This window comes from Euphorbia lathyris, chromosome 7, assembly GCF_963576675.1.
Source record: "Euphorbia lathyris chromosome 7, ddEupLath1.1, whole genome shotgun sequence".
Classification (NCBI taxonomy): Eukaryota; Viridiplantae; Streptophyta; class Magnoliopsida; order Malpighiales; family Euphorbiaceae; genus Euphorbia; species Euphorbia lathyris.
The window spans coordinates 20,596,583-20,607,135 of NC_088916.1; positions in this window are offsets into that span (position 1 = coordinate 20,596,583).

Genomic DNA, 10,553 nt, shown 5'->3' on the forward strand with positions numbered 1-10,553 from the left:
CTCTAACACCCCTATTTCTCAGTCTGCTCATGAACAACCACACAACTTTCATGTAGTTGTTCTCATAAATGTCCCACGTTGTATCTAGGTTTCTCTGAAGCTTCCCATGTTGCAATGATTCACAGAGTCACTCGTATAGGGTCCACTCATTGTACCCTCTAGACAAACCACCTGCCCAAATGCACTATTGCATCTGAGTATGTAATGACTCCATATGGCTCGTAATAGCCTCGATGTCATTCTAGATGATATGCTTAGCTAAGCAGCACCTGCTAATGTTCCTCTCCATTTGTCTCACTCTAATCTGTTGTTCAGGGAAACGAGCAAGAAGTGGGACCCTTGTAATACCAACCATAATTATCCAGGCAAAGAAGAAAAAAAAGAAAGATTAGGTCATGAACTAAATCTTTCGGGGATCAAAAACCAACTTCGATCCATTTCTTTGAGGAACATTCGATTCACGATAAAAACAATTTTCCAGATTGGCTACGCAATATTTGCAAACAGATTACATTTATACAGTTATATGCAATGAACGAAATATAATTTATTTAAAAATAATCTTTGATTATCTATCATAAACTAATAATAAATTAATTAGAAAAAAGATTTCTAAGAATTATTTTTAATCACATGTACATTCAAAGTATATTAGAAATAAATTTTGAATATCTAAAAATTAAAAAAAAAAATATAATATCATTTATTAATTTTACTCCAATAAGAAACATGTCTGTGAAAAAATTAATTTTTAGAATCTGGAAAACATTTTACATTTCTGTAATTTTAATTTATATAAATTTATGGGCATTTAAAACTATTTTTACACATTAAAAACAATTACAAAATATTAATTATTTCATATATCCAAAAATAAATTAAAAATTACAGAAAACTCACAAATAATCATACGAGCATCCTGGGAAAAAACAACATCGAACGGATGTCAAGAGAGGCCACACGTGCCGAGCGTGTGGGCTGTGGCCCATCGGTGCATGTAGGCTATGTGTCGCCCTTCCGGTGTGTTTCGGGTTTTGACAACTGGAAATTAGAAAAATAGTACAAATAGACTATAAATCACGTGAGTAAATTCGCTAAGACGTGCTAGAAATTTCCAATAGCCATGGGGCAAATTTTAACATACTAAAAACATCCTGAGACGAACAAAATATGTAGATCTGAGACACGACTCTACCAAACATGCATTTATTCAATCAAAAGAATCTTAACACATGCAAAAAGGGCTCCTAACAGATGGAACACGAAGCTAAATGGTTCTGATATCAATAAAGACTTTTAAATAATCAATGTCTCTAACCTTAATTTAGCGGCACACTTCATGTCCCTAACCTTTCTCACTTATTTTCCCTTTTAATTTGGCGGCACACTTCATATTTCAAAGCCAAATAACACCTTAACTTATGTTAGATTTACCACATTGACCCATTGTCCTTTAAATTTCAGCTAATTAGGTTGGTAGGTTCTTGAAATTATGTCATCGGTCCTCCACCAAATTCTAACATAACTCTTGTGCCTCTTTCTTTTCTATCTTCTTCAATTTGGACCAAATTAAGTGATATAATTACCTAATTAGTCCAAAATTAAGTATAGGTGAAACACTTATGCTTTCTTTCTAATACTACTAAATATATACATAAAGAGAGGTCTTGAAGTTTAATTTTGTACCCAAGGGAATTATTATCCTTTTATCATGTATATAGAGTTTTTTTTATGTTTCACAATTAACTAACCCTTTTTTAACTAAAATATAAGTTTTCATAAATATACACCATCATTTTGGTTAAAAAAAATGAAGGTTGTTTAACCAGTTGAAATCAACATTTCTTAAAGATATAAACCGAAAGCATCCCATTATCCATGAAGGAAATACAAGCCCTAAAGAAATAAGAAATTACATTTGAGTGAACTATCTCTCACACAATATTAATTGGATAATTCTTTCACACAATATATAATTTATAATAAAATATAGGGTAATAAGTTATTAGTCACTATATTTTTACATGTTACACTAATCAATTCACGTGTATAATTCCTCAGTTTTTTCATCTAACTTTCTAATCATTTTGCTAAAATCAATTGTCATAAACTTCCTATTTTATGTAATTTTTCTCACATAACCTTATTCTCTTCGATGTTAAGTAATTAACTTATTGTTTTTATAGAATTATATAACTTTAATTTAGTAGTGTAGAACTTGTTTCGTTAAAAAATAAATGAAAAATATTTTAAAAATTATAAAATTAGAATAAAGTTATATAAAATTGTAAACATAATTTTTTTCTTATTTCTAATAAAATTTATAAATAAAATAAAAAATATAATTTTTAAAAATATATCAATATTCTTGATAATATTTATGTTTTAATATTAATTTAACTATATGATATTAAATAAAAAAATAAGAATTAAAATTGAAGAGAAATAAATAATTGATTATTTTATTTTACTACTTGGAACTAATATATATCGATTAATTCATGTAATAGATAAAATATAAAGACTGAAAAAATATTTATCCTAAAAAATAATAAGATAGATAAGGGATCATTTATTAAATACTTGGAAAGATTCTTTCCACAAATTTATATTAATTGACTTGTTCATTTTGGAAAGGATCTTTTTTATTGAGATTCTCCTACACTTTTGGACTTGCCTAGTTACCTCAATAAAATTGCTTTGTGTTTACACTTTTGAATATCCTTTCTATATGGCAATATATATAGATAGAATTAAAATTTTAACATAAATATAAAAATATCTTATTATATTTTATTATGTGAGATTTTATTATTGCACATCTTTTCTAAAATTTGCATAACTTTTTTGACCCAAAATATTCCATTTACTAATTCATTAGCGTATCTCTAATAAGATATAATGAATCATTGGATATATATTTTATTGTATTTGACAGCAATGCCAAATGACAGCAAAAGTTGAACCCTCATTTATTGTATTCTTTTATTTTTTTAATAATTATACATATCATTACGTTGGAGAGGGTTCTGCAACTCCAACGGTAATGTTTGATTTTTTAAAAATTAATTTTTTTAATTTTTTAAAGTATGTAAAAATGTTACTTTAATTACTAATAATTGAATTACAACAATCAAATCAAAATAATTTAATTAATTATCAATAATTGAATGCTTTAATTAATATTAACAATTTTTAAAATACTAGTCGTTACAACATGGTTTATATAAACATGATTGAGTGGTCTTTGGATTTTGCCCCCAAATGGGGCTTAATATGGACTTTAAGTCTATTATGGTACCCGGTTAAACATTATGCCCACTGTGGGGCTTGTTTAACCGGGTTCGAAACCGGAAGCTGGTCTTCCGGTTTCATTTTGCAAGGAAACCGGAAGACCAGCTTCCGATTTCTCTTAATTTATATATATTTTTTTTAATTAAAAAAGAGAAACTGGAAGGGTACCTTCCGGTTTCTTTTTTTTTTAATTAAAAAATAGAAACCGGAAGGGACCCTTCCGGTTTCTCTTTTTTAATTATAAAAAATAGAGACCGGAAGGTACCCTTCCGGTCTCTAAACTGTGTGGCAGAGTGTGGATTTGACCACACTCTGCCTAGAGAGAAGGAATATATTCCTTCTCTCTTTTCTTCACTGCTCCCATCACGGGAGCAGTGGAGAAAATGCAAATTCACCCCAAATGCATGGGGTGAATATAGATAACTTATTTTTTTTTTCTATTAAAACCCTTTATTTTACCTCCTTCATTCTTCATTCCCTTACACTCTTTATTTCCTTCCTTCTTCAACCCTAATATTTCAAACAAAACTCTCTCTTAAACTCTTTCTTCTTTCCCTCATCCTTCAACCCTCATATTTCAAACAAAATCATCTATTAAACTCTTTCTTCTTCCTCTCATCTTTCTTTCCTTTATTTTTCAAAAAAAAACCCTCTCTTAAACTCTTTCTTTCCCTCATCCTTCAACTCTCATATTTCAAAAAAAAAATCATCCATTATCTTTCACCCTATTTGGAAGAGTTTTAACAAATTATAGGTATTTTTAAGCACTCTAATTTTTTTTATATGTAATTAGTATTAATACATTAGTTATTTTCTATGTATTGACTTTACCTTTTTTTTTTCCATTTTGGTGCATAATACAAGAAATCTACTAAATAAAAAAATGTATGTAATTATTTATGTATTTCATATGTTAATGTTGGAAATTAAATGAAAAACCTATAAATGTGTTAGAGAAATGTGTAAAAAAAATTATGTTTAATATTAGATATATATGTTATAAATATGTTAAATGTTTGAAATAGGTTAAGAAATGTTTGAAATAAGTTAGAAATATGATAAATGTTTGAAATAGGTTATAAATGTTTGAAATAGGTTAGAAATATGATAAATGTTTGAAATATGTTATAAATATGTTAAATGTTTGAAATAGGTTAAAAAAGCATGAAATAGGTTAGAAAATGTAAGAATTATGATTAATGTTAGAATTATTTTAATTTTTTTTAAATGTTTGAAATAATTGTTTTTATTATTTATTGAGATAATATTTATCTACTATTTATAGAACAAAAAATAAAGATACTATTTATTGATATAATATTTATCTACTTGTTAGAATTATGTTAATATGTTAAATGTTAGAAAGAGTAATACATTTCATGTTAGAAATATTTTTTTTTATATGTAACTAGTATTAATAACTTGGTTATTTTCTATATTTTACTTAATAATAATACTATCTTAATTTTTTTTCTATGGTGGTGCATAATAGAAGAAATCATCTATAGAAAAAAAAAGGTATGTAATTATCTATTTATTTCAAGTGATATTAGATATGTAGGTTAGAAATATATTAATATTGGAGATTAAAATAATTAAATGTAAATACTATAAATATGATATAATGTTAGAATTATATTATATGTTAGAAAATATTAGAAATGTCTGGAATATTGGAATTTGTTTAAATGGTATAATTATGTTAAATTTTAGAAATGTTAGAAATATTAGTAATATGTTTGATGTTAGAAATAAGAGTAATATGTTTGTTGTTAGAAATATTTTTTTATAACATTTATGTAATTGTATAATATGTAGGATAACGTGGAATAAATGGCCTACCAAAACAGACCTCGACAATTAATAAATCCAGGACCGATAATTGATGATTTATTGACACAGCAGAAAATACACCGTTCTCAAGGTGTTTGGTTGGAGGAGGTAATATTTTCATTTTGTCAATAGTAATCAATTTTCCGACATTAATGTAAATTTTAGAAACACTCGAAGTGACTTTTTGCATATGTGTTTGAAAAATATGTAGGCCGATTATAAAGCACTGAAGCCTTCCAGAGCAGTGAAACCTGGACTTTTTGAAAATATAAATCCAAGAGTGTTGGAAAAGTTGCATATTGCAGGCTTTGGAACAATTATTGATATGGGGCTTATTAATGTAGACCACGCATTGATAACGGCGTTAGTTGAAAGATGGAGGCCGGAAACACACACATTTCACCTTCCTGTTGGGGAAGCAACAATGACATTGCAGGATGTGGAGGTCTTAACTGGACTTCGTGTGGATGGTGAAGCCATCACATTTGGCAACATAGGAATTGACTGGTGTACGATATGCCACCAGTTATTAGGTGTTCGGCCAAGAAAGGGTGAGCATATTACCGGGGTTGAGTTGAGGATGACATGGTTGACTGATAATTTTAAAGAACAACCTCCAATTGATGCACCTGAATACATAATCGATTGTCATGCTCGGGCATTGATATTGCGTATATGCGGTGGCTTTTTATTTCCTACTAAGAGTGGCAATAAGGTGCAGTTGATGGTCCTACCTTTGTTGGAAGATTTCAATGTGGCAGGAACATATGCGTGGGGTGCCGCAATGTTAGCAAATTTGTATAGAGAAATGTGCAAAGCGACAAACCCTACGTGTAAGCAAATAGGGGGGTGTGCACAATTCTTACAATATTGGGCATACGAGAGACTTGTACCAATTGCCCCTAGTAGTGGACTTGTTGTTGATATTGCTGGTGGAAAACCATATGCGATGAGGTAAAAAAGCATACACAATCTTATTATTATTATCTATGCTTAAAAATATTACTTTAACCTTATTATCCATTACTAAAATATTTATAGGTGGAAATCAGTGGAGATTAATAACCCCAATGATCCAACGCATAAGCTCAATCTCATTAGGGAGGCATTGGACTGTCAGAAAGAATATGAGGTAATTAATAGTTAATTAATGTTAGTCACAATTAATTAATGTTAGTCACAATTAGTAACTGACCCAATGTAATTAATATTTGACAGATGATATGGGAGCCATACAAAGAACTCATACCGGTTATGCATGCAATGTATCGACGAGGACAAAATGTGTGGCGTTCTATAGTGCCACTTATATATGTGCATGTTGTGGAACAACATCACCCGGATAGATGCATGCGACAATTTGGGCTTGAGCAACACATTCCTAGAAAACCTAATGTTATTGACTCGCTCCATACTATTGACCTGCGTGGCCATAAAGATATGGTATGGTATGTTCGACATGCTCAATATCTTGCTGCATGGAATCAACATAGACATAGTTGGGTAGCAACAACATAAGCAGCAACGCAAAACTTGTGTATGCAATCACAGTACATGCAGTGGTACTTGACACGTACAAGAAGATGGATTTCTCCAAGAAGTGCCGGGAGGGAGGCATGTGTAAGTAACATAGCAACAATTTATATCTGATAGCTATTAATATTTAGTACGACGTTTAAAATATTTATGTGTTGCAGGCGGATGGTGTTGAATGACTGTATCACATGCAACCCGAGGAAGGAGCATGGTAAAGCGTGAGAGATATCGCTGGCAGTGTGCTCGGAGGCATTGATCATAATGGACGAACGACTAATACGTATCCCATTCAAATTGCTCCAACTGCACCGTCAATACCGTATATTCAAGAGCCGCCCGTGGAAACGAGAAGGAGGAGAAGGACACTAGCATCCCGTCGAGATGAAATTGAACATCCTCCTCCTCCACAAGGCCAAAATCAAATTCCTCCTCCATTAATGAACTTTAATATATTTCCACAATGCTATCCACAACAGAATGAGGAGGTTTTCCCACAGTATGGTCCACAACCAACACAGTTAAATATGTCGTCATCTTTTTTCTTTGATGCATCCTCTATACCTGAAGCATCACACCACCAACAACAACAACATACCATGACCACCGCAGAATTGATGTCAGGTTTCCAGACCGGTGAACCATCTGGTAGTGCATTCACTCCACAAGTAACAATGTTGCCCTCGTTTGGAGTACAAAACTATAATTCAAGTGGTGCAACAATGTTTCAATATAATCCTAATCTGCCGGAAACAAATATGAACATGGTGCACCAAAACCAATGGTATGAACAAAGTGGATCATCAAATACGGTGACCCGTACTTTATTTCACGATGTTTGGGTTGATCCTTCGCCTACATCTATGGTTCCACAACCCAGTGTGAGTGAAGTTGGGTTTGTAGAAGATCCACCGCTCATGACGGATGTGGGTGAAAACCCCTCTATAGACTTGAACATGCCATTTGGTGAATGGGAAGAAGTTGTTGAAGAAGATAGACGACCCATTACGCATACGAGATGTTATACAGGGGGCATGTATTCAATAGATTTGGTAGACGATGAGACAGTTGTAACATTTGTTCATGAATATTTCAATTCAATTTAGTATCTTTGCAACCTTTAATATTATGTTTATATGGAAGTTCTTGAAAATATAAAGTTAATATGACCATGAAAGTTCTTGAAAATATAAAGTTAATATATAGGTAATATGGAATTCTTGAAAATACTAATTTACTATAGGTAATATGGAATTCAAGAAAATATTAAGTTACTTTATGCTTAATCGGATCATAAGCAGTCTTCACATGGCAAAGACCAGATTGTGTATCAAACTCTGTGACCGTATGTCCACGTGCTCTTTCATTATACTTTTGTATCAAAGCTTTGCACACTGGTGTGACCTCATCACCTGCTTCAAACCTGCCTCTGAAAGTCTTTCTACGAGAGTCAAAATAGTGCACCATTTTCGCAAATGTGTGTTCAACGATGCTTTGAATAGGCATTTGTCTAATGCCTTTCAAAACACCGTTTACACATTCGACGATATTGGTCGTCAGGTTCCCATATCTAGCACCATTGTCATGCGATAAGCTCCATCGATCCAAACGTCTTTCCATTGCCCAATTGTATGAGTGTACGTCCATCCCCTTTATTGCTTCCATAATCTTCAGGAACTTGCGCAGTTGTGCTTGCGCCCCTATCAAAATTGAGTATAACATGATGAAAATTAAGTTAATCATATTAAATTATTAAAAATCACTAGGTTATTATATAACACGTACCCGCCCGATAAAGGAGTTTTTTTATGCCAGTCTTCTTGAATGCGTGATTATAATTGCTTACAAAGTGTCAGAGGCAAAATCGATGATATGCCATGGGTTCGTCCCATCCCAAGCTAGGGTGGTTCATGGCATTCAGTATGCCGGCATGTCGATCTGAAATGACAGTTAGACCAGGTCGTTGAGTGACATGAGTCCGAATAGCATCCATGAACCAAGCCCAGCTAGACTGGTTCTCGCTTTCAACAATCGCGAATGCAATCGGAAGTATATGATTATTGCCATCAAAGGAGGTTGCTACCAACAGAGTGTGTTTGTACTTTCCATACAGGAATGTTCCGTCGATCAAAATGACTGGACGACAATGTTTAAAACCCTCGATACATGGTTTGAAGCTCCAAAACACTCGTTTGAAAATAGATGTATTCTGGTCGTGTGTTTCGTTGGACACGATAATAGTAACAGATCCAGGGTTGTAATGTCTCATGGCGTTCAAGTATCGAGGCAACTTGTTGTATGAATCTTCCCAATTCCCGTACACCTGCTCCAAGGCCTTCTTCTTCCCAAACCATGCCTTTTTGTAAGTGATGTGGTACTTAAACAAGGTTTTGATGTTTGCTTGTATAACATCAATTCGCAATCTCGGATCTTTAGCAACCATATCAATAATACAATTCGCTATCAGCCTGCTGTCTAGCTTTCTATGATCTTGTGTCAAACAAGAACTGATGCACGTATGAGGACCATTATAAACAGTTATTATCCAATGTCCTTCTCTCTTTTTTAACATTGCCTTTAGCCACCATGGACAATTTTGTTCTGATTGCCAACATTTCAATACTACTTTATGTGGCTTCGACTCAACCGTTGAGTACGACACATTCTTCCTCATAGAAAACTTCTTCACTGCTGCTAGCACATCATCCTTACAAACAAAAATTAATCCTTTTCGCAACTCTGAAACTCCATCCCATATTGCCTCATCTTCCGATTCGTTAAGATTGCTATATACACGGTCTGGTTCTATCATTGAATATTCAGATGTTGGGAAGACAAAGGATGATAAAGGGGCAACATCCGGGATACCATAGAATTCAAAAGCATTTGGTGGAGCTATATTTAAGTCCATCATTCCTGCAGTGCAAGAAACCATACTGGGTGAATCATGCACATTACCATCGACCATCTCATTTTGAAGGCCAACATCAACATCAACCCCAACCTCTTCTTCTCCTTGTTCTTCATGTTCTTCATGATCATCGTATTCTTCATAATCAAAATCGTCATCCATATCTAAGTCGACATCACTCTCGCTAGATATGTTTTCTCGACCACCGTATTCACTTACCGGATCAGGTTCTGGTTCTTCTACATTTTGGCTAGCAATTCTTGTTGTATATTGACTACCTCCAGCTTCAAACGCAAATCCATGTTGGTGGATAAATTGACTACTTCCGCCTTCGCCTCTGCCTCCACCTTCGTTTGAGTTTGTGTATTGAACAATACTATGGAAGTTTTGAGTTTGCGTATCGTTTGGATGACCATAATTTGGAGTTGAAAAATACCCGTCAAACACGCCACTAGGTGGGCAATCTACCGAATTAAAATTCGATGGGGGGTGATAGCTTGTTCTAGCTGTTGATGGCCCTTCAATGTTCCATGTATTTCCATAACTTGTCTGGGTATTGACAAACTCATTGTATATAGGGAGCATATTTGATGTCGTTGCATTGTTTGTTGTTGTTTCAACTTTAAGATATAATTCTACCGTACGATATGTTGGTATGTTGCTCAAGTTATCGTAAATGAAATCAACATCATCGTCATTGGATATAGTCATATGAGAAAATGACAATGAATCATCCCCGTAGATAGGAAATTTGTACACGATTCGTGTTAACTTCATACTACTGTCTAACTCAATCGCTCCTTCGAGATTAGATACAAGTTCCCCAAATGATGGTTTATTTCTAAACTTCAGTCGTTTACTTTTTGCGCATGTGGTAGACCAATCATATTCAAAATCACAACCACTAAAATTCATATTCCCGCCCCAACGTACGATATAATTAATATATCTTGCCATTATATAGTACCTACATATAAAAATT